Source organism: Ambystoma mexicanum, chromosome 2q, assembly GCF_040938575.1.
Source record: "Ambystoma mexicanum isolate Mex_15411 chromosome 2q, UKY_AmexF1_1, whole genome shotgun sequence".
Taxonomy (NCBI): domain Eukaryota; kingdom Metazoa; phylum Chordata; class Amphibia; order Caudata; family Ambystomatidae; genus Ambystoma; species Ambystoma mexicanum.
The window spans coordinates 13944646-13967976 of NC_090924.1; the positions used below are offsets into that span (position 1 = coordinate 13944646).

The window sequence follows — 23331 nt, forward strand, 5'->3', positions numbered from 1 at the left end:
TGCAAGTAAAGGCAGCCACACAATATGGAGCAGCTCTATGGGGTATTGTAAGTCCGGCGACATGCAGGCCAGGGAAAAATCGTTATTTTAAATATCTTTTGGGACTTCCTGGCTCTCCTTCCTGTGCCTCGGTGCATAGAGAACTGGGGATGGCCTTTCTGGAGGATGATTGGGCAGTTGCTCCAAGCATCCTATGGCTAAGAATATGGGGGAACAAAAATCCCACGTTGTGTCACTTTATAATAAAAGCAACATTGAGAAGGGATTTGTGGTATAAAATACCCTGGCTAAAGTTCGTAAAAGAACTAATGTTTAAGGCGAATGTGCCGGCTTTGCCACTCTCTACTATGATGTTACTACCGCAGGAAGTAAGATCATTTAAGGAAGCGGTAACCAGCGAAACCGTGGTCAAACATATGAATGAAGCATTGGTGTCACAAGCGGACAGTTTTCATCTGCTCATACGTGAGACACCAAATCTACAGCCGCACCTTGTCTGGACCAGGGAAAATCATCAAAGTTGGCTCATTAAAAAAGGGTACGATTTGATTGCTTACGGCTGAGAGGCAACACAGAGAACTGGGTGGGTTACCAGGATGATCCAAGTTGTCCTGTGTGTGGTGCCCAAATGAAACTTTGAGCCACTTTATCTTGTTCTGCCCAGGTTATGGGAAAACAAGAAAACGGACCATCCTGCAAATTCTAAAATGTACAGATCTGCACTAATATAGGCCAGCAATGTCTTTTTTACTAAGGGCAGAAACTAAATTGACGGCCGGGGCCCTGCTGTCGTATTTGAAGGCTGCCATGTTTTATAGAAGGGGGTTTTCAAGAGGACAAGTTTCTGCATTTTAAAATGTGTGTTTTATTGTTATTTTTCTTTCTTCCTGGAATTGATTTAAAATGTAATGGCGACTGATTTATTTAATATGCACCAATGGATTATGTTTTATCTTTGATATAGTATATGTATGATGAATATTTGTATTTGAATAAACATTTACAATCAATCATCAAGAACAAACTATTTATTGTACTAAAATCCTATCCATTATTCCTTCCTTAACCTTTCTTTTAAAAAGGTACCAGAGCGGTATGATTTATCCTACGAAACAATATTGTCTCCTTAATTTCTTTTCAATAGGCAACAACTGTTAGGATGAGGCTCACTTGTCTGCCATTCATACACCTAGCCCAGAGGGCCTCAGACCCACTTCGTCAGTTATGTACGAATGTTCCAAACCATTTTTCTCTTAAAATGTTAAGAATGGAACAGACCATATAGGATTGCTTCAATTACTCTATGCCACCTGATTAACAATACAGGCGGCTTGCTTAACCATTTTCCAAAAACTAGACCGCTGCGTTGGTTGCCCTGTCCTCATGATCTTCAGTTTTTACTCGTCTCAGTAGTTCTGGGACCATTTCCTGTAAACCTTTGAGGAAGTGGATACTGAGCCTCCTTGGACGTGATCCGCACTACTCCCTGCCTCTTCCTCGTCCCAGCTGTCAATGTACTATGCCTAATGGGATATCAGGGAGCAATAACAGTATCTATCAGGAGGTTGGGGAGGAGTGTAACAATATGCCATTAAGGCATGGGGTATAGAGGAAACAAAGGGAATGCTGGGTATGTGGGTTTCCCCAACAATGTAATCTGTTCTCCCCGAGTGACACGTCCCCCCAGGTGGTCCTCTCTCATATAGCCGCCTGCAGGGTCAGGATCAGGTAGCAGCAGCCATCCCTTGGTCACATAGGGGGATTTCATCTCAGGGAAAGGAGTGATGACATTGTCCGATTCGTCACATTGTACATGGTAGCCATGACCAATCCTCGTTAGAGATGGCCTGAAGGTTTCCTGTTTTTACACTGCTCAGAGTCACTTAAGCCTCCTTAACACCACTGGTCTGCATTATCTGAAGGCAATCTTTTTTTTGTTCAACATCATGGCGTCCTTGGTAACCCCAAGGTAAGAAGGCTGACTCACGTTTGGTAACTGGACATCAAATCCATTGATTCCTAGATAGTATGTATTGCATAGAATCATTTGAGTATCACCACTCCTTTTTTTAAACTTTTATTTATCTGCTTGGTATCACAATATTAAAGACATTAATCATTCCATTCACCATATACAATCCCAAGTATTAAAAGCAGTATAACGGGCAAGGTGCCAACAATATGAAGACTCATCTGTCTCTACATATGCAAAAACATACAACTGGGCTTAGGTTGCACAAGTTGGGAGGCCATCATTGCATCAAGATTACAATATATATCACAGGCTATCAATGACTCATGGATTGTATAGAATCCTCCATAGGCGATTTCCATAGTAAGTAATTCCGATAATGCGCCCAAATATCCTTGGGTTTAGATGTCCAAGGCATCATGGATATATACAGTTCCACATCGTCATTAACCCATGCAATTTCTGATCACCAGCCTTCAATCGTAGGGGGCGTCTTGCTAGCAAACAACAAAGATTTACAAGCCTATATTTCACAGGACACAGGACAATCCAAGCAGACACAATTAAGGTGCATGATCTATCATCTCTTCCGGTATTTCTTTAAGCATATTACACACTCAAACCCATATGGGGCGCAACGCCGGACAGGCCCAAACCATGTGCATGCAATCGGCGTCTGCCGCAGGATACCTAGGACATTTGCCATCATTATCGCAATTTATGCATTTCATTTTGGCAGGAGTGTAAGACAACCTGTGCAAGACTCCCAGTTAGCTTGCGCATGCTCAGCCAGGCACCATCCGTAATGGATGAACCAAGATTCACCAACTATCTGTCATGTGGTATACCCAAACCTGACGGTATAGCCGCTCATTTTAGGGCATAAAACGTAGTGACAATATGTTGGCAGTCCTGGGAGTTAACGATGTATGTTACGATTGGATCCTCCTGAGGTTCACTGAGAAATGTAGGGCATTTCATCTTAAAAGCTGCACTCATTCTATAACAATGTAGATTGAAGAGGGGTGTCGAGTGTAAACAGACAACATCTTTGATTGACAAGAATATGCCATTCACATAATATCCCCTACAACATTAGAGCCGACGCCACACAAACCCAGCTGGATGGACACATACATTGTGGGCGGTATTCCAGGTGAGCGCCACAATGGTACACGTTTGCTGTACATTGTAACTGTGTTTGTGATCCGATAGATTTTCCGCCAAGCTAAAAGTGTAATCCTAAACGGGTCAAATTTACAAGGGTCAGTGTGTGTATCTGTAATCATCTGGGTGCGGATGTCACAGCCACAGCTGCCACATGCTGGATTCTTACATTTGCGCAGTCAAAAACCAGTAGGATTCATATTGCGCTTGCACAGCCATCCAATACAGCTGAAACTCAGGCACGTTAAATCCACCCATCTCTTAGGGTTTAATGAGATGTTACAACCAAGAAGACGAAGGCTACGAGCCTGCGCTGAGGGCTACACACCCTTTGCCTAACTAACAAGTTAAGATAATGTTATAAAAGCATCTGTAATTCAGTCATTACTGTGTGAAACAAAGACTGCATCACACAATTACAAAAGATCTAAACAGGAAATGCTCAGTTTGCTAATTCAATGGTAGTGGCAGATGCCAGAATGCCAATGCATTTCGGACCGAATGGTCCTTGATCAGGGAAGAATCTTTGAATCATAACCACAAAGCGGACATGTAATCATTACAAATCAGATCCATAAACAACGCAGAAACATAACACAATGATCAAGATATGCAGGCCCTAAAACATATTGTGAGTTCAGAAAGTAAATGGAAATGGTCATGAAGCATACGCAAGATTGGATGAGCATTCAGCAATGTTAGAACAAAACATTTAAAAATAACTAATACAAATCCCCCAACATATTGTGAGGAATCTGAGGGCATACTCCCATCTACTCCCCTTTTATCCTCTTCTCAGGTGGCCAGGGGAAGGCTATCTCTTTTGGATCCCGACCCTGGGGGTGAATATGCGAGGAAGGTTCTCCTGGGTGGAGAGACCTTGGGCAGGGGGGAGAGGATGTCTTCAGGTGGGGGCATGGTATCCCCTTTTCCCTTGCCTGAATGCACCCTATCCATCCCCTGCTTTTGTTGGTTATTATTTGTCTGCCCCTCTTTTACATACACACAAACTGTCCCACATTCATATTCCTTTAAGACTGGGAGGAGGAAGAGGCAACTGGGAGTAATGTACACTTCCATTGATGCACACCACTTTGGTACTGAGACAAGAAAGAGGACTGCAAAGCATCAGTACAATGGTCAGGCAAGTCCCACTAAAGAGGCAAACTATGTCCCTGCCACAGATTATTGATACGTATGGGTATGAGGCACATACATTCCCATAGAAGTCTGGGTCACCAAGGTTGGGGCCGTATGTGTTCAGCAACAAAATCTCTGTGCTCAGTAACATTCCGTGCACTACCATGTACCTGCCAAATGGTTTTACCTTGAATCAATGCGTGTAAATTGTAAGACTTATGGAGAACGGTCAGAACCCCATTTGACTGCGACGAGTATGACGTAAAATCTGTGACCACCCAACACTTTGACAAACAAAAGACTAGATCCCGGCATGGCATGAGTTTCATTCAGTAAGATATTTGCTTTATGTCACTATGCATGCGTGAGGATTTTCCTAGTTTTAATTGGATTACCCAGGCCCTTACATTCCAGCTTAATATCGGAAGGTCAGGTACCCTCACCCTAAAACTGTTCTCCTAGTCCACAAATGCGGCCATTTTCCAAGTATAGTACCTCAACATGCGTGGTGAATAGTAACATACTGAACAGCCAAATGGTTTTAACTTGTATCCCCGGTTCCCCTCCACCCTACTCACCCTCACCACCAAACCAAACATGGTAGCGGCCACCCAAAACAAATCTAATAACATCAAAACATAACCAAACCAGCAATCTTACATGGGGGAGCTGCAGAACCTCCGACCTAACAGCGCTGATGGTAGAACATACAGGATCCATTACAATAGCGGATCCACAATAGCGCTCAAAGGTGTTCAACAAGTAGGTACAATACAGGAAAAAGGAGACAACATAAAAGGATTACTGATGAGCTTGCTCAAATCCAGGTGTCTCAGCCTTTATCAATGGCATCAGTATCCATGTCAATGCAGCCATTGAATCCGGCCCGCAGTATGGGAATATTGAATTCAATGTAGTTGGTGGATTCATCCGGGATGGTATTAAAAAAAAAAGTTTTGCTGTTGTGTTCGAACCTAAACTTCACTGGGAAAAGCATAGCATATGCAACCGAGCGGTCCAGCAGAAGTTTCTTAACGCCAGCGAATGTCTTTCACTCTGCGTGCACCATGGTTGAAAAGTCAGGGGAAAAATAAATCCTACTGGACTCATCTCAGCTCGCCTTTTGTTGCAGTCTTTATAGTTGAATATTCAGCCACTATCAGTGCGTGGTTAGGGGGAGAGATCCAGGTTTCGGTTTAGCCGCCAAAAAGCCCTATGTGCCCGCTCCACTGTAAACTGCAGTGAAAGGGCCGTGACTCCAGGAATTCCAACAGCAGCTTTTCCACAGAGTCTTGCATATTGCCGGTTGTTGCATTTCAGGCATGCCAATTCCATGCACATTGTTACGGCGTGAACAGGAGTCTAAGTTATTACATCTAGCCATTGTGCCCAGCAGGACAGGCTTACACCACCGACATGGAGGCCAGCAGCGCAGAACAAACCACCCGTCTATTTAGATGATCAGTAGGAGCTTTGCCTTCAGCGCTACAGCGTCTGGTAGCCCAATCCAAGATGGTGCCTGCAGTATGGGAGCCCATGCCGAGGGCAAGCCAAGCCAGGCACAAACTAATAAGGGTCTAGGTAACTGTGTTAACTGCAGTGTTTTAAGCCGGGTGCCTCCTCCAAGTTCCATGGCTGTGGCCGGTTCTGTAACGCTCACCTGATTCCCGTAGAGGCGCCGGTCTTGACTGGGCATATACCGTATCTTCAAAGGTGATGTGTACTACACGGCTGGCTCTTTGGGCTGGACCTCTGTGCACTGTATGTCTGACTCGAAGGGTAAGATGTCTGCAGATAGAAAATATGGGATTAATGAACTGGGTTATTAAATGTCTCTCTCTTCTTCCCTTTCTCTTCTCCTGTAGAACCCCGAAGGTTAACGCTCTCACCTTAGGTAAGTGAACGCTGTGCTCTCCATCTGCCTCGGGGCAGGGTGCTGTAACCAGTTTCTTCACTGGATAAGGGGAGCAGGCCTCTTGACTTCAGAGGACTGCTGTCCGCCGTTTACTGCACGAACGGTAAGTTTCGAGTACTTCTAATGTCTTTAAAGTCTTTAGTAATGATGTCTCTTGTTTTGCAGGGTTCCGGCGATGGTGGATGACGGGCTGAAGTGAGTTGAAGATGGAGCCCGTGTGATGAATAGAAGCGCCTGGAAGCACGTAAGTAAGCGCTTGTTGCCTGCTTCACGATGCGCTCTAACTGTCTTTTTATTTTGCAGGTACAAGTTCGGAGCGGCTGCAGGGTGCCGGAATAGCCACTGGGTTAGATGTGGAAAGGAGTAATGGCACGTGAGTATTAAAGTTCCCCAATGTTTTTAAACGCACCTTGTTTTGTCTTTCAGATGCGGGATGCAGCGCCGAAGGCCTCCGGAGCGTGCAAAGAGTTGGTAAGCTTTTGTCTTTCAGATGCCGGAATGCAGTGTGAAGACCTCCGGAGCGCACGAAGAGTAGGTAAGCCTTTGTCTTGCAGATGTCGGAATGCAGCGCGAGGCGTTGGTGACAGCTGATGGACCAGGTTAGTGAAGAGCTGTCACTGAAGACCGTAATGCTAACCTGTTCTTTCTTGTCTTTATAGGTGTTGCTGAAGACTGGATTCAGGATGGTAAGCCTTTTTCCTTAGGTCCAGGATCAGATGCAGAAGACACGATGAGCGTTCTGCTGCAGAGGATGCAGAATAACGCAAAGCAAGATTCATCCATCGGGTGTGGTTTAAATAGCCTCCTGTAGTGCTTAGGTGTCTCCTTCCACAGCCACGCCTAGGTAAGAAAAGAGTTCCTGCTTTCCAGAAGAGTTCCAGTGTTCTGAACCTAGGGAGTGGCTCCTGCCCCACCCAACAGGAAAAGTAGTTCCAAACAGAAGAGGATCAGAGGCTCAACTGGCAGACAAGTAAGCAGCATGGTCTGCTGCAGGTAAGTCCACCCAAGCATTATGAGCCTGGCGCTTCCAGCGCTGGGACTGGGCATATTTATGAGCCTGGTGCCACTGGCGCAAGGACTGGGTCCAAAAGGTCCCAATTGGGACTGGTTGGCACTCGGAACCTGGGTTATGGATCTGCTTGCAAGGGAGTTGGGAAAACCCTGACCTTCTGGAAGCAGAGATCATGACAGTACCCCCCCTCAAGGCCCCTCCCAAACCGGGCTTCTCCGGGGGTTTTGGCTTGTCAGGAAATGCTCGGTGAAATCTTTTGATTAGGCGAGGAGCGTGGACATATTCAGCAGGTTCCCAGGATCTCTCTTGGGGGCCGTAGCCTTTCCAGTCAATTAGGTAAAATAGTTTAGATTTGGAGATCTTGGAGTCCAGAATGCTTTTGACTTCAAACTCGAGTTCTCCATCAACTAGGATAGGTTTTGGAGATTTAGTTAGTCGGGTTTGAGGTTGCACGGGTTTTAATAGAGAGACGTGGAAGACCGGATGTATCTTCATGTGCGGGGGCAAGTCCAACTTGACCGCTACTGGGTTTACTATGGTAGTGATGGAATAGGGACCAAGGTATCTTGGGTTGAATGTGCGTGGCCCTTTTAGAGGTAGATATTTGGTGGATAACCAGACTTGATCCCCTACTTGATTTTGAGGGGCTTCCTTCCGATGTTGATCTGCTCCTTTCTTGTATTGTTCTTTAGCCCTTTGAAGGTGAGAAACAGCTTCCTTAAAGGCTTGGGTGATTGTAGAATGCAGGTAGTCTACTGCTGGTGTTTCAAGATCTTGGAGAGGATCCAACTCCAAGGTTCGAGGGTGACTGCCGTACAAAAGAAAAAACGGGGTTTTCCCAGTTCCCGAATGGACAGAGTTATTGTAGGCATATTCGGCTATCCAAAGGATGTCTTTCCAAGTTTTTTTCAGTTTGTTGCAGCATGCAGCGTAAATACTGTTCCAGAGTTTGATTGGTCCTCTCGGTTTGTCCGTCAGTCTGAGGGTGGTGACTGGTCGATAGTCTCACATCAATTTGAGCCGACCGACAGCAACTTCGCCAAAAATGAGAAATAAATTGACTACCTCGATCCGAAATTAGAACCGAAGGAAAACCGTGCAGTCGGACGATGTTTTCGAGAAACTCTCGGGCCAGAGTTGCTGCTGTTGGCAAGCCTTTGAGCGGAATGAAATGCGCCATCTTGGAGAATAAGTCCACGATTACTAGAATCGTATTGTATCCGGAGCATGGAGGTAGATCGGTGATGAAGTCCATAGAAAGCGTATGCCAAGGGCGAGGTGGGATGTCAATAGGGCGTAAGAGGCCTGCTGGTCTTTCCTTTTGACTCTTGTTTTGGGCGCATACTCCACAGGACATTATAAAGTCTCTGATATCTTTTTTCCAAGACGGCCACCAGAAGTAGCGCTTGATCTTTTCTGAGGTCTTGGCTATACCGGGATGTCCTTCCATTAAAGAATCGTGATAACAAGAGATTACTTTTTTCTGTAAATCTGTGCTGGGTAGGTATAATCGTTCTTGGAAATACAATAAGTTGTCCTTTACTGCAAAGTCCTTTCCCTGCAGATGCCAATTCTGTATGTCTGCTGGAGTTACAAGTTGCCTGGCTTTATCCTTAACTTCCTCTCTGGATTGTGTGGCGATTACACCCAGAATTCTTTGTTCGGGAATGATTGGTACAGGTTTAGGGTTGATCAAGTGTTCTTCCACTCCCATCCGAGAAAGGGCATCAGCTTTACCCTTTTTTGTACCAGGTCGATAGGTAATTATGAAGTCAAACTCGGCAAAGAATAATGCCCAACGGAGTTGTCTAGAGGATTGGGCTTTTGCGGTTTTCAAATATTGCAGGTTTCGGTGATCCGTAATCACAGTCACGGTGTGTCGGGCCCCCAGCAGATAATGCCGCCAAGCCTTAAAGGCTGACTTGATAGCCAGAAGTTCCTTGTCAGTAATTGTGTAATTGATTTCAGGAGGCGAGAATTTGCGGGACCAAAATGCCACAGGATGCAACTGATTGGTTATCGGGTCCTTTTGTGATAGAACTGCCCCCATGGCAAGGCTTGAAGCATCAGTTTCCACGATGTAGGGGAGTTCGGGGCGAGGGTGTTTTAAGATTGGTGCAGAGATAAATTTAGTCTTTAAATCCTGGAAAGCTTGTTCCGCCTCGGTAGACCATTCAAAACGTTTGTTTTTCTTTAACAAGGCAGTGATGGGCTGGACTATTCGAGAGAATTCGGGGATAAACCTGCGGTAAAAGTTAGCGAAGCCTAACATGCTTTGCACACCTTTTACGGAGGATGGTGATGGCCATTTGAGAACTGCATCGACCTTCTTTGAATCCATACGCACTCCGCCAGGTGATAATATGAATCCCAAGAATTCAACTTCAGTCACGTTGAAAACACATTTTTCCAACTTAGCGAAAAGTTTGTGTTGACGCAATCTTTCGAGGACCATTTTCACGTGTTTCCGATGTTCAGATTCCGATGAAGAATAAACGAGGATGTCGTCAATGTAAACAACAACACACACATCTATGAGCTCTCTGAGGACATCGTTCATAAAATATTGAAAGGCGGCCGGGGCATTGCAAAGTCCGAAGGGCATGACCTGATATTCAAATAGCCCATACTTGGTGCGGAAGGCCGTCTTCCATTCATCGCCCTCTTTTACTCGTACCAAGTGGTAAGCTCCTCTAAGATCCAGCTTTGTATATATGCATGCTTTTCTGACTTGGTCCAGGAGTTCGGGGATCAAAGGTAACGGATATGTATTCTTAACAGTGATCTGGTTCAGGGAGCGATAATCTATACAAGTTCTAAGGTCTCCTTCCTTTTTTGGAACGAAGAACAAAGCTGAAGAAGCAGGGGACTTGGAAGGACGAATAAACCCCTTTGCCAGGTATTGATCCAGGTATTGTCGAAGGTGAAGATTCTCAGGCTCGGTGAGGGCATAAATTCTACTACAAGGAGGAGTAGATCCAGGTATCAGGTCTATCTGGCAGTCATAAGACCTATGAGGAGGTAGAGAGTTAGCCTGATCCTTCCGGAAAACATCTTGGTATTCTAGGTATTCGGGAGGTAACTGGGGAGTCTCTGAAGAAATTGCTGCCAGTGCAACACCAGGTGGAGGGTGACAAGTAGAGACACATTCTGGAAACTGGACCGTTCTTGCTCGCCAATCGATCAGAGGATTGGGTTTCTCTAACCAAGGTATTCCTAGAATAATCTGAAACTGAGGGGCCTTGATCACATCGAACACTATCTTCTCATGGTGTCCATCTTGACTTACTAGCGTCACTTCTTGAGTGGTATGCGTTACTGGCCCGGAGGCTATCTCCGTACCATCCACTGTAGTAATGACGTCCTTTACAGCCTTGGGACAAAGAGTTAGATTCATCCTCAAAACCATTTCATGATCCACATAATTGCCGATGGCACCGCTGTCGACGTAAGCTTCAATTGCATGTAATCGATCCGGATTATCAGGGCTAATGAGGACCATAGGTATCACGAAATGCGAGGTCACAGAACTGGTTTTCAAGCTCGGCAAGAGGACCTCTATTCTTGTCGGGCGAGGTCGTTTCCCTGCTCAGAGTTTGTAACTTTGGTAACTGCAGCTCCTACTGCCTTCTTGGCAGGTTTCACCGGACAGTCTCGAAGAAAGTGCCCCGAGTTTCCGCAATAGAGGCATAATTGCAACTGTTTTCTCCTTTCCCGCTCCTTTTGTGTTAGAGGACCTTTCAGACCCCCTATTTGCATGGGTTCCCCGGAGTCTACTCCTTTGGAAGGAGTTGGCGGTTTGGAAAATACTCGAGCATCAAACTTGGAACGATCGGCCTTCCTGTTCTGCAGTCTGTGATCTATTTGAACGACTAAGTTTATATAGTCCGAACAATCTTGTGGGGGATTCACTACTTGGGCTAACACATCTTTGAGCTCTCCACGTAGACCTCTATAAAACAGCGTAATCCTTTTGTCCTCAGGCCATTGAGTTTCCACTATCAGTCTGTTGAAAAACGCAATATAAGCCAAAAGGTCTTGATTACCTTGTCGCAACGAAAGAAGCTCATTGTCCAAGGCCTGCCCCTGTGAATGTCTTGCGAACAGTTTTTCCATACTGAGCTGAAAAGCTTGAAAATCATGGAGGACCGGATCATCTTGATTTACTAAAGGGATCGACCAGTCTGCCACATTGCCACTAAGGTACGAAAGCACGAAAGCTACTTTAGCTTGATCAGTTGGAAAGGCTGCTGGCCGGCATAAGAAATGCAACCGGCACTGATTGATAAATACTGCAAACCTCTTTGGGTCACCAGAAAATCGTTCGGGCGGAGCCAGAGGTACATTCCCAGGTAGGTTGATCTGCACTGGATTCATAGAGGATGTAGAAGGAAGATTTCCCCCAGATGCGGGTAACAGGGTCTGTCCGGCTTGTGACTGTAGCAATTGTCTAGCGAGATCATCTGTTCGCTCCTTGGAAATAATCAGTTCCCTTCTTAGAGCGTTAGTTTCCTGACGGGCTGCATGCACTTCTGCCCTTAGTTCCCCAAGTAACTGGGCTAGTTGGTCGGTATCCAAGGTTTCCATAGCGCCTGGACGGGAGTTTTGTGGTAGGCTTTGCGTTCTGTAACGCTCACCTGATTCCCGTAGAGGCGCCGGTCTTGACTGGGCGTATACCGTATCTTCAAAGGTGATGTGTACTACACGGCTGGCTCTTTGGGCTGGACCTCTGTGCACTGTATGTCTGACTCGAAGGGTAAGATGTCTGCAGATAGAAAATATGGGATTAATGAACTGGGTTATTAAATGTCTCTCTCTTCTTCCCTTTCTCTTCTCCTGTAGAACCTCGAAGGTTAACGCTCTCACCTTAGGTAAGTGAACGCCGTGCTCTCCATCTGCCTCGGGGCAGGGTGCTGTAACCAGTTTCTTCACTGGATAAGGGGAGCAGGCCTCTTGACTTCAGAGGACTGCTGTCCGCCGTTTACTGCACGAACGGTAAGTTTCGAGTACTTCTAATGTCTTTAAAGTCTTTAGTAATGATGTCTCTTGTTTTGCAGGGTTCCGGCGATGGTGGATGACGGGCTGAAGTGAGTTGAAGATGGAGCCCGTGTGATGAATAGAAGCGCCTGGAAGCACGTAAGTAAGCGCTTGTTGCCTGCTTCACGATGCGCTCTAACTGTCTTTTGATTTTGCAGGTACAAGTTCGGAGCGGCTGCAGGGTGCCGGAATAGCCACTGGGTTAGATGTGGAAAGGAGTAATGGCACGTGAGTATTAAAGTTCCCCAATGTTTTTAAACGCACCTTGTTTTGTCTTTCAGATGCGGGATGCAGCGCCGAAGGCCTCCGGAGCGTGCGAAGAGTTGGTAAGCTTTTGTCTTTCAGATGCCGGAATGCAGTGTGAAGACCTCCGGAGCGCACGAAGAGTAGGTAAGCCTTTGTCTTGCAGATGTCGGAATGCAGCGCGAGGCGTTGGTGACAGCCGATGGACCAGGTTAGTGAAGAGCTGTCACTGAAGACCGTAATGCTAACCTGTTCTTTCTTGTCTTTATAGGTGTTGCTGAAGACTGGATTCAGGATGGTAAGCCTTTTTCCTTAGGTCCAGGATCAGATGCAGAAGACACGATGAGCGTTCTGCTGCAGAGGATGCAGAATAACGCAAAGCAAGATTCATCCATCGGGTGTGGTTTAAATAGCCTCCTGTAGTGCTTAGGTGTCTCCTTCCACAGCCACGCCTACGTAAGAAAAGAGTTCCTGCTTTCCAGAAGAGTTCCAGTGTTCTGAACCTAGGGAGTGGCTCCTGCCCCACCCAACAGGTAAAGTAGTTCCAAACAGAAGAGGATCAGAGGCTCAACTGGCAGGCAAGTAAGCAGCATGGTCTGCTGCAGGTAAGTCCACCCAAGCATTATGAGCCCGGCGCTTCCAGCGCTGGGACTGGGCATATTTATGAGCCTGGTGCCACTGGCGCAAGGACTGGGTCCAAAAGGTCCCAATTGGGACTGGTTGGCACTCGGAACCTGGGTTATGGATCTGCTTGCAAGGGAGTTGGGAAAAACCTGACCTTTTGGAAGCAGAGATCATGACAGGTTCACAGATGACACCCAGCTTTCTGATGCTGCATAGCCAGTTTCCGGAGCGGTGCCCGGCTGGGAATCGCAGCATGAGCCCCTGCTGCACTCCGATTAGCAGTGCTCGGTTATTCCCCTCTCAGGGCACCTCAGGCGGCGGTTGATTGCACGCCTACCAGCACGATAGCTCAGGCGGTGCATGAAAATACCAAGCTCAGCACAAAGCAGCCATCCTGGAGCTCTGGCTGGCCTGTATTGCAGCCTCTCCCTTTGGGAAAGGTCGGGGACCCTGTGGGGGCTCCCTTTGTCTGTCACTGCACTTGGGGATGCCAACCCACATGGCAGACAGCCGCCCAAGGCCAAGTACATTACCCCTGACTATCACGCAGCTTTGGCTGGCTGTGTTACAGCTTCTCCCTCTGGGAAAGGTAGGGAACCCTGCCAGGGCTCCCTGGACCCGCTGCTGTGCTTGGGGATGGTCAAATCAGATGGGAGACAGCCACCCAAAGACAGGGACATCACCCCGACCATCCTGAAGCGCTGGCTGGGCTGCGTTACAGAATTTCCCTCGGGAGGCAAGGGGATCCTGCCGGGCTCCCTGGAACTGCTGCTGTGCTTGTGGACGGTACACCCACTGTGCCACAGTAGCAGGGAGCCCCGGCAGGGTCCCTGACCTTTCCCGGGGGGAGAAGCTGCAACGCAGACCAGCCAGAGCTCCAGGATAGTCTGGGGTAATGTCCCTGGCCTTGGTGGGCTGTCTCCCATATTGGGCGACCATCCCCAAGTGCAACGGCTGTCCCAGGGAGCCCCGGCACATGGAAGACAGCCACCCAATGCCAGGGACATCACCCCTGCCCATCCTGGACCGCTGGCTGGGCTGCGTTACAGAATTTCCCTCAGGGAACGGATGGGCACCCTACAGGGACTCGCTGGGACTGCCGTTGGACTTGTGGACAGTCAGCACTTTTTCTTTTCTGCCCAGGTAGGTGCACCCATACATGTGATGTACTGTTTTCATCCGGACACCTGTGGGAATGTGGGAAGGTAGGACATGTGTTGATGGCTGCGTGTTTCAGTAGTTTCCCGAAATTTGGGAGTTTGCAGGGGCTTGTGGGTAATCCATTCTAAGGCGATTTGCCCAAGTCCATCCTCTGTGGATTCCCACGGGTGTCGTCTTTTCAGAAATGCATGGGGTTCTCGGTTTACCTTGGTGGCTGCAACACCCCAGACCCAAATCTGTAGGCTGTCTCCCGAAACCCCTTAGGGGATAGCAGTGGTTTAGCCTTTTCCCTTTGAGCCCCGGTAGGTGCACCCACACATGTGAGGCACCGTTTTGTCGAGACACCGGTGAGAAAGCAGGAAGGTAGGACATGTGTTGTTGGGGGCGTGTTTCGGTGGGTTGGCGGTGGGAAATGTCTGAAAATTGTGCTTTTTTCACCAAATTTCTGACTTTGCAGGGGCTTCTGGGCAATACATTATGGGGCGATTCGCGCAAGTCAGACCTCTGTGGATTCCCAAGGGTGTCTTATTTTTGGAAATTATTGGGGTTGCAGGTTTTTCTTGGTGGCTGCCACACCCCATGCCCAAATCTGTGGGTTGTCTACAAGTGCAAATTCCCACAAAATCTGCTCTGCCGAAACACCCTGGTTTACGTGTGATTTAGCCTTTTCCCTTTGCGCCCAGGTATGTGCACCCACACATGTGAGGTAGCGTTTACGTAGGGACACCTGTGGGAACGTGGGAAGGTACGACATTTGTTGTGTTTGCTTGGTTTTCATACATTTGCTGCTGCCCTTTGTCACACAACCCTTTCATTTCCCAAATGTGACCTACATGTAGTTGCTGCTTTAGGCACCATACGCTTTTGTAACCTGCACAAGTCACCTACCCTTGAAAATGTCTGCCTGTGCTCTTTCAAAAAATGTATGCTTGCCATTCCTCAACACATTTCTTTCCTTATTTACACATGCCAAGTATGTCTGTTCAGGCCGTAAGCGTTTTTGGCTTTGGTATTGCTTGTTTTGTGAAAAATTACGATAAAATGTGTGATTTCCTAACTGGAAGAGTCGGGGGAATGTTAGCAGGGCATTGCTTTTCTCAAAATTCACAGAAGCCATTGCCTTACAGGGCCAACCATGTCCACCACATACCTTTTCTATCTGTCATTTTTCCAATTTCCCCCAAACTATGGGAATTTTCTCTACATAGTTGTTGCCTGACCTGCGCAAATTACCCCTTCTTAAACATGGAATTTTGTCAGAAATGTATGCCTTTCTGTCTTCCCATTCAGTTTTCCTACCATCCTCTTCCATTCCGTCCACACATGTCCTATTGGAAAAAAGGGCAACATTGCCTGCCTCTCACAAAACGTAAGTTAACCATATAAAAATATGTTTTTTTGGTTTCCACTCAACCTGTTCTTGAAAGCCTGGAAAATGGTAAATTCAGCACAGCAAATCATTTGTTCCCAGCTTTTACAAGGAAAACACCACAGGCTTCTTCGTACATCTTTTATTGGCATATTCTGAAAAAACACAAAATGCGCTCCCTTTTTGGTTATTTTCTCTCATCCCCATACAGCAAACTAGGATTCCTTGGTGGCGTTATGACCGCCTACAGTGGCAGTGCCAAGGAGCAACCTGCATCGCTCTCTTAGAGAACTTGTCAATATTGTCAATCGCCCACTATGCAGTACTATTAAATCTAGGTGTAACCCCATCTCTACCTATTAGATGGTGAAACATACTGTATTATGAAACCTAGGGATAGTCTCCATCTCTGCCTATTGTACTGTGGAACCTGCAGTGTTGTGGGGCCTGGGCCTCTCTACCACTGTGCAGGACCCTCGGATCTGGGTGTGGCCTCCATCCCTGCATAATGTGTTGTGAAGCCTACTGTACTGTGAGGCCTGGGACTCTCTACCATTATACAGGACTCTAAAATCTAGGCATTGAGCCAAATTGTGAATGTTAGCTGCAAGACATATAACCCACTAATCAAAAAATCTCAAATTTCTGCATACTTAACTCACACAAAAACCCACACAACCACCTGTCGCTCAACAAACCACACACACTTCACCACAACAACAAACAAACACATAAGTCGCACCAACAGCACACGAGGGCTGACATCGATCCGATAATCACACCCAAGCTCAGCGCACGGTGAAAACCGAACTGAAGCTGCCAACAAGACACCACTTCTCACTATCCTATTCCCTTTTCACCCTACACCACCTTCTCGTTTGCAGACCCGCCCGAGCGCCTGGGGACCAATTCCGTTGGCGACGGTGCGCAGTAAAAATACCTTTAACATTAACACCTCCAGCTTCTTTTATAGTTCTTATCTAGTAGCTGTCTTTATAAACCGGCCCGGTTTAGTCACTCACCGAGTGGCTTATTTTGTGCTATTTGATGGTCTTTGCATCATGTGATGTTTTGTTTGAAAGGTTGGCTCATTTTTCCTCCCTTTTTGGTATTCGTCATAATGTAATTGGTATGCTTAATGGTCATTAGTGCCATTTCAGAACCATTTATAAGTATGTTTGTTGGTGCTGAAGTGATACAAAGTGGTCTTTCTCACAGCAAGCAGGTCCTGTATTGCCACCTGACCGCAAGTGGTATTCACTTCAGAACTGAAAGTACAATGCTTTCCTTATTCGTTCACAGATCAACTCCCCTGTGTGTTCAATGGGCGCTTGTGGCTCAGTTTTCCTCTGCTGCTTAACCTTTCTAAAATTTTGCAGTTGGATTAATTTCTATGGTTGGAATTATAATTCCGCTCTCTGGTTAGAATGAAATACATTGTTGGTATAATTGGAATAGTGCGTCTCTAAGAGCCCAGGTACTCCTGCTCCTTCCACCCTCTAGGATGTACAAGGGTTAGCTGCTAGACCAGCCCAATTCCCAGTGGCACGGCCTCCTCATAGTAAAGTATGAGGAATTTATCTGACATTTTCCAGTCATCAATCCAAACACAATCCTATGGATTGTTTGGTCTTCTTTGTTTAAATTACATTAATGTTGAATAGCCTTAGCTGTTTTAGAGCACTGCTAAAAGCAAGCCAAAGTCGCTTCACCTTTCCCCCCTTTAGTCCCAGAACAATATATACAACACCCCCTCTTGTTATCTATCTTCTAGGAGACCAATGTGTCTTTGTTTAACAATCTACTTGAGGGCTGATGATCTACCCGTTTACGGGGATTAATTATTTGAGGAAGCATAATGGTTTTTCTTCCCACCTTTGTTCCTGTGAACGGTCTTTGATGGGAGTTGGGTTGTGGTCTCGCATTCATTGTGGGAGGGTATAACATGCTTCGCCAGCTATTGGGTCGAGTAGGATTTGGGGTTTTGTTTTGGTGGGTGTGAGCCCATAGGAGTCTGTGGAAGAGTTGCGACCATGCCTGGTTCCAGGTCTTACTGTGTAATAGTTTGGGTAGGATAGGATATCTCTAATTTCCAGGATGTGAGCACGGGGACACTCTTGGTTGGGTCACATTGGGAACTATTTGCTTTGAAAACCTACCAGATGCTTAATGGCCTTTTTTCAATATTCATTTACATTCCAATTTTTGAATCTTGACTTCAATATTCAATTCCACGAAGGTGTCCTGCTCCTCACTTCCAAAGCATAATCCATCTTTACATGAACATTCATGAATCATTTACCTTATATCAAGGTGCCAGGCTAAATACGTTTAACAGTAGTGAGTCAATCCCATTCCTCAGCCTTGTGTTACCAACAACATTTATTCACTACTGACACGTCCTACTCCTGGAGTAGGCCACTTGTTGCTCTGGCTTGGCAATGCCAGAATTATTATACATAAATTGACTTGTGTTATAATAACTAGGCATCCCAGGTAATTAAGCCTACACCGATTCCAGGACTGCAGAGCATGTTCTCGAGCCTCTCAGACACCCAACACAGCACCAATTATATATTATACAACTCATAAGCTGCCTGGGAAGTACAACCTATGTTATCACAACACAAAGCTACGTGAGACTAACATGCACCCATCCCTGCTGCAACCCTTCCCCTCTGACTGCTACCTCTTTACCAGCCTCTTACTTTCTCCCAGCAGACGACGGGCTGGTTACCTTTGATCAGGAGCACAATATGCCATTGTACGGATAAGGACAGGCACACTGTACGGATAAGGACAGGCAGTCTAAAATGTGTACCTGGTGTTTTGGTGCCAAGCAAAAGCAACACACAACCATATTCATCAACTCATTTCATCCTACCATATTCACTCACCTTCCATTCCCCCAATCATCCATCCATCCATAATCATTCACACACTCATTCCATTCTTATTCTCCCACTCATTCAGCCAATCTTCCAACCACATTCATCCACTCACCCATCCAAACAAAACCAACCACCCATCAATTCATATTCACCCACTGAGAGAACCATTTTCGTCCACCCACACAACCATATTCACCCACGCATCCATCCTTCAAAACAACCATGTTGATCTACTAATTCACGCTAATAAAAAAAGCTAGACCCACTGGCTTTGCTAATGTTTGTTTAAAGTCTGTCAACAGAGGCTGTTGTGTGCTGTGCAGACAGAAGAAAGCCAAGGGTAAACATATAGGCAACAGTGAAACACAGAGAGCGATGAAAGACTCAAATCTACCGAGTCAGCACTGATAAAAATACATGCTGTGTAAACTTAGTTTCATGCATGTTTCAATGTATAAATAAAATAGGAGTTTGCTTTGCAACAATGATTACTTGATAGGATAACTAAAGGTATGCATGCACAGAGCTTCCATGTGCAATTACAATAGGAATAGAAAGATCACCTGAATCCACCACGAACACAACCTTGCACAGTAAGAGTACTTTAAGCAATCCTGGCTGAGCAAATAAATTGGCTACTTGTGAAAGGTTTAGTAATCCTAACCCAAGACTACATACTCAACACGAGAAGATGGAGTAATGAGGCTCAAGCCTCGGTATCCAAAAATAGCAGCTGATGGATAAAATCTATCAGCAAGAAGAAGACGATAGAGGTTTAGGAAGCCGAGTTTAACATTTCAATGCAGATCAAATTTGTATTTGTATGGACTGGCGCATCATTTGAATACCCAAAATAGAAAACTAAATGCAACATGAAGGCAAAACGAGAGTCATTCTCTAAATGTTTCGGTTTCACTGTAAGTTGCAGATGACTAAATGTTACCGTGGACACAAGTCAGGGCTGTCACAAGATGTGGTGAGGCCCCCTGACCATTTTTTTGTACTGGGCCAGCCGCAGCTCCTCCGCAAACCAGAGATTTGAAAAATCACCCCTTCAGTTTGTGTGGAGGATCCCAAATATGGTTTATTAATACAACTGCAAATCAACTACAGCAAAGTAGGATTCTCTACTGAAGAACGGTTTATGCCAGACTAAATTTTGTATCATATGCATAAACATATATATATAGGATGGCATGACGGTGTGTGGTGCGTGACGCCAGCATTAAGGAACACTCTGCCCCTGTGTGCGCATTAAAACACACATCATACACAGTGACAGATAGATGATGTACAGTGGAGGCTGGTACATTTCTTAACTTAAGAGGCTTAAATATTTGCGCCAATCATGCAGTTTCAACAGAGCACAGTGAAGGAGTGCAAACCAAACAAGGTTTGGTTGAGGAGGTTTCTCACTCCCAAGAAAACGTTTAAAACATTGGGTTAAAATTATGCATTTTACAGCACTTTCTTTGCAAAATTGGGCAGAAATCCATACAGTATGCAATTGTTTTTTTATGGAAGCACATGAAAAATCCCAATAGTTGCAAATCACCAACCGTGCACAGGAACATGTTCCAATACATTTCATGCCACCTTTCTACACAACATATGCTAGTATAAAAATATATTCATGCTGGTTGTTCCCATGTATGTCCATGCAGGCTGCATCAATATATGCCATTATTACCATGTACGGGGTCTTAGCCAGTAAAAATGCCATGCCATAGAAAGTTCAGGCTGACTGTGCACCATAAGTGTTACTACTGGCTAGTTTGGCCTAAATTCAATGTGGGCCAATTTAGCCACGTAGTACGCTTGCTTTAATCTTGATGCATAGTCCTGTGTATCAACGGTAAAGCAAAAAGAGCATTGGCAATGCTAACAGTGTTGGCTTTCGCGTAGGCATGGGAAAGACACTGCTGTATTGGTATTAGCTGGCCGTTGATGGTTCCAGGTGCAAAATGGTTTGAGTACCTGAGCAGCTAATAGCAGTGCCTGGCAAATGCCTAATACTTATGCACAAGCCAAAACGGTTGGCTTTGCCAATGCTTGTTTTTAACGGGACTTCAGTGAAAGACACGCACGGTGCTTTTAAATTGAGTGGCTGAAAGCAGACCTAGTCAAGACATTTTTATTACACCAGTACTGTGTTTACAACTCCAATTAAGTCATGAACTCTCAGAAGACTCCTTTGAGAAAGCACTTGTAGACACATCGAGGGCAACATTTGATGGTAAGGCTTTATTAAAGCTAGCTCAAAGAGTTCCAGTGATGAGGTGTTTTGGGTGGGGAGGGCAAGAACTGGATGAAAATTGCCATAGGGATTAGCATGGCCATGAGAAGTCAATGGGTGAACAAATAACTAAACAACATCTACAAGCTTGGTGTCCCTCCTCATTTGCCATTTCTTCTCATCTGTACTCAATGCTGTCATTGGGACGGATCTTCCCAGATCCAGGATCTGGCAAAAAATGACTCACCAGATATCAGATCCAGCTTCACAATCTGGGAAATCTATGTGCACTATATGTTTATTTTAGAATGCTGTGGTGTGCTTGTGAGTTAAACTATGTTAGGCAGGGATTTGAACCGTGGTCGCTAGGTTCCAAAGTGAGACACTTCCCCACAAGACCACTTGAGGGTCTGAACGGGAGCCCTTGGAAATCCCTTTTCAATGTTTCACTGTACTGGAAATATTGATGTGCATTTTTTAAGTTTAAAAGGGGTGCAGATTTTGAACTTTTCTGACAATAAATCCTCTGAAGGGAAGAGGCAAATGTTCATGGGGGTAACTAAAATAACTGCCCTACACCGTCCTAATCCTCTTGTCGCTGGACCCGGCCTCTTTCACTAAGGTAGGAGGGATGCCCCAGAAAACAAAAGTCTATTTCCACCACTGTCTGTTCATTAAAGCAATTGTTTTGGCTTATTGTTGGCACACCTAATCGAAACAAAAAGAATGCCATGCAGTGGGCAACACCATTGAGCAGATCGGGCTCTAACCCCCTGCCAAACTGTTGGGCTTTGTTGATTCGACCTGGATGCATGGGCGGTGCCAGCCTCTGGCCACTTTGAGGCAGAAGGCCTCTTTCGATGTGTCGCCAGCCCGTAGCACTCGTTACGGGGCGGCAGCAGCTTCAAACATGCAGAGCACAAAAACCCATCCATGCAATATCAACAGACTCACTTTGATAAAGCCAAAATCTTAACTTCTGGTCTCAGCTTTGAGATAGCCCACCTCTCCGGAGATTAGCATAGCATTATGAAAGTAAACAACCTCTGAATTGGGGTGAAAGGTGTGACTAGTGGCCAAAGGGAAGGTGCAATAGCTCCTAGCGAGGTTCAGAGAATTGTGAGGGAAATGGGAGCAGGGCTGGCTGAAGATGTGTCGGGGCTGGTGGGAGTCCATTTCTTTTTGATCTTTGGGGTCACCCCTTGCCTTACGGATTGGAAAAAATAGGCCAAGGCACCTGTGGAGTGCTTAAATCAATAATGAAGTCAAAATAATGCAGCATGGTGGTTAAAAGCTGCAGATTATCAGTAGGTTTCTGTGCCCTAAGACTGCCAACATGGGGGCAGCTGCTTGGGGGCCCATTTCAACTGTAAAAGCTGAAAGGCCTAGATGCCATCCCTCAGTGGGGAGACTGACAGCGCAATGGGTTTATTGGCCCCACTCACTATCCACTTTCAAAACTGTCACCTAGCCCCTACTGGGCTGACCAAGAGAGCTGTGGCCAGACTAACAGGACACAAATGTTAAATGGCGCCTGGGCTTCACTGTTAACAAAGGCCCTGCAATTGCTAACATAAAACATTTCACTGTTAGCACCTGCATTCATATGCATACATGTTTAGGTAATTGAAACCGTGATGTGGGGTTAGCACTTACATGCCAGGGGAGTGATTAGAATGGAAGTGGTTACATGACACATCTCATTCCCACAGCAGTCCTTAAGTGTGACGTTTCAGAAATGAAAGTGAGCCTTAAGGGCAAACCGACAGCACAGTCCCCCTGTGAATAAAGGGCACGGCTGGACTGTGTTGCGTTCTATGTAGGATTAGGAGAGGGTGGCGAGAGGCCCCCCGCAAGCAGGGCAGTTTGCCCCTCCCCCTCATGACGGCCCTGACACAAGTTCCCGACATTATGTCTTTACAAACAATAATGCATTCTGGGATTTGTAGCTTGCGATCACCTCAACTGAAGCAATTAGACAAAAGGTCGAAACTAGATCACAATGGTTTTGAAAAAGATATATCAGTAAACTTTGCAGTAGAAAGCGCACACTATTACTTTTGCGGAAAGATTCACCCTGGCACTCACTCCCCGCCCTCCTCCCCATTCAAATCAGACATATACAATACATGCACTTGGCACACATCTCGATTGCAATTTGAGTAACGTACCTAAACTGATGTTTCAGTTGCCCGAAAGGAACCGTAATCAACTGTTAAGCAGTTTGAGAATTTAATGTGCAATGGGGGTGTGAGTCGTGCCCGTCACAGTTTCTGTAGTGTCTAGTTCCCATCGGAGAAACAAACCATAGCAACGCTCCGCCCCTTCATCACGTGCATTCCACGTTACTTTCTATGCACGCACGACGTCACATCTACACGTGTGGTAAGATTACCTGAGTCTCAAGCAGAAGCAATATAGAAAGCAAGCACGTTTACATCACATTTCATGTAAAATACAAATCTTACTTCGAATTCTGCTAGCCCCCATCCCTCTTCTTTCCCTTTTTTGTATCTAAGTTTGTCTTGTTGCTCTCCCCTGTTAGTCTTAACCCATTTTGCTAA

General features: G+C 45.9%; 1 protein-coding gene across 3 annotated transcripts in view; it reads right to left on the reverse strand.

The window, feature by feature from the left end:
- LOC138569113 (cyclin-dependent kinase-like 4) overlaps positions 1 to 23083 on the reverse strand; it is a 1540933-nt gene extending 1517850 nt beyond the window's left edge. For all 3 annotated transcript variants that reach the window (XM_069646780.1, XM_069646779.1, XM_069646778.1), the window contains exon 1: positions 22939 to 23083. The gene's annotated coding sequence lies outside the window, so the exon portion shown is untranslated. The remainder of the gene's footprint in view (positions 1 to 22938) is intronic.
- Between the last annotated feature and the right edge of the window lie 248 nt (positions 23084 to 23331).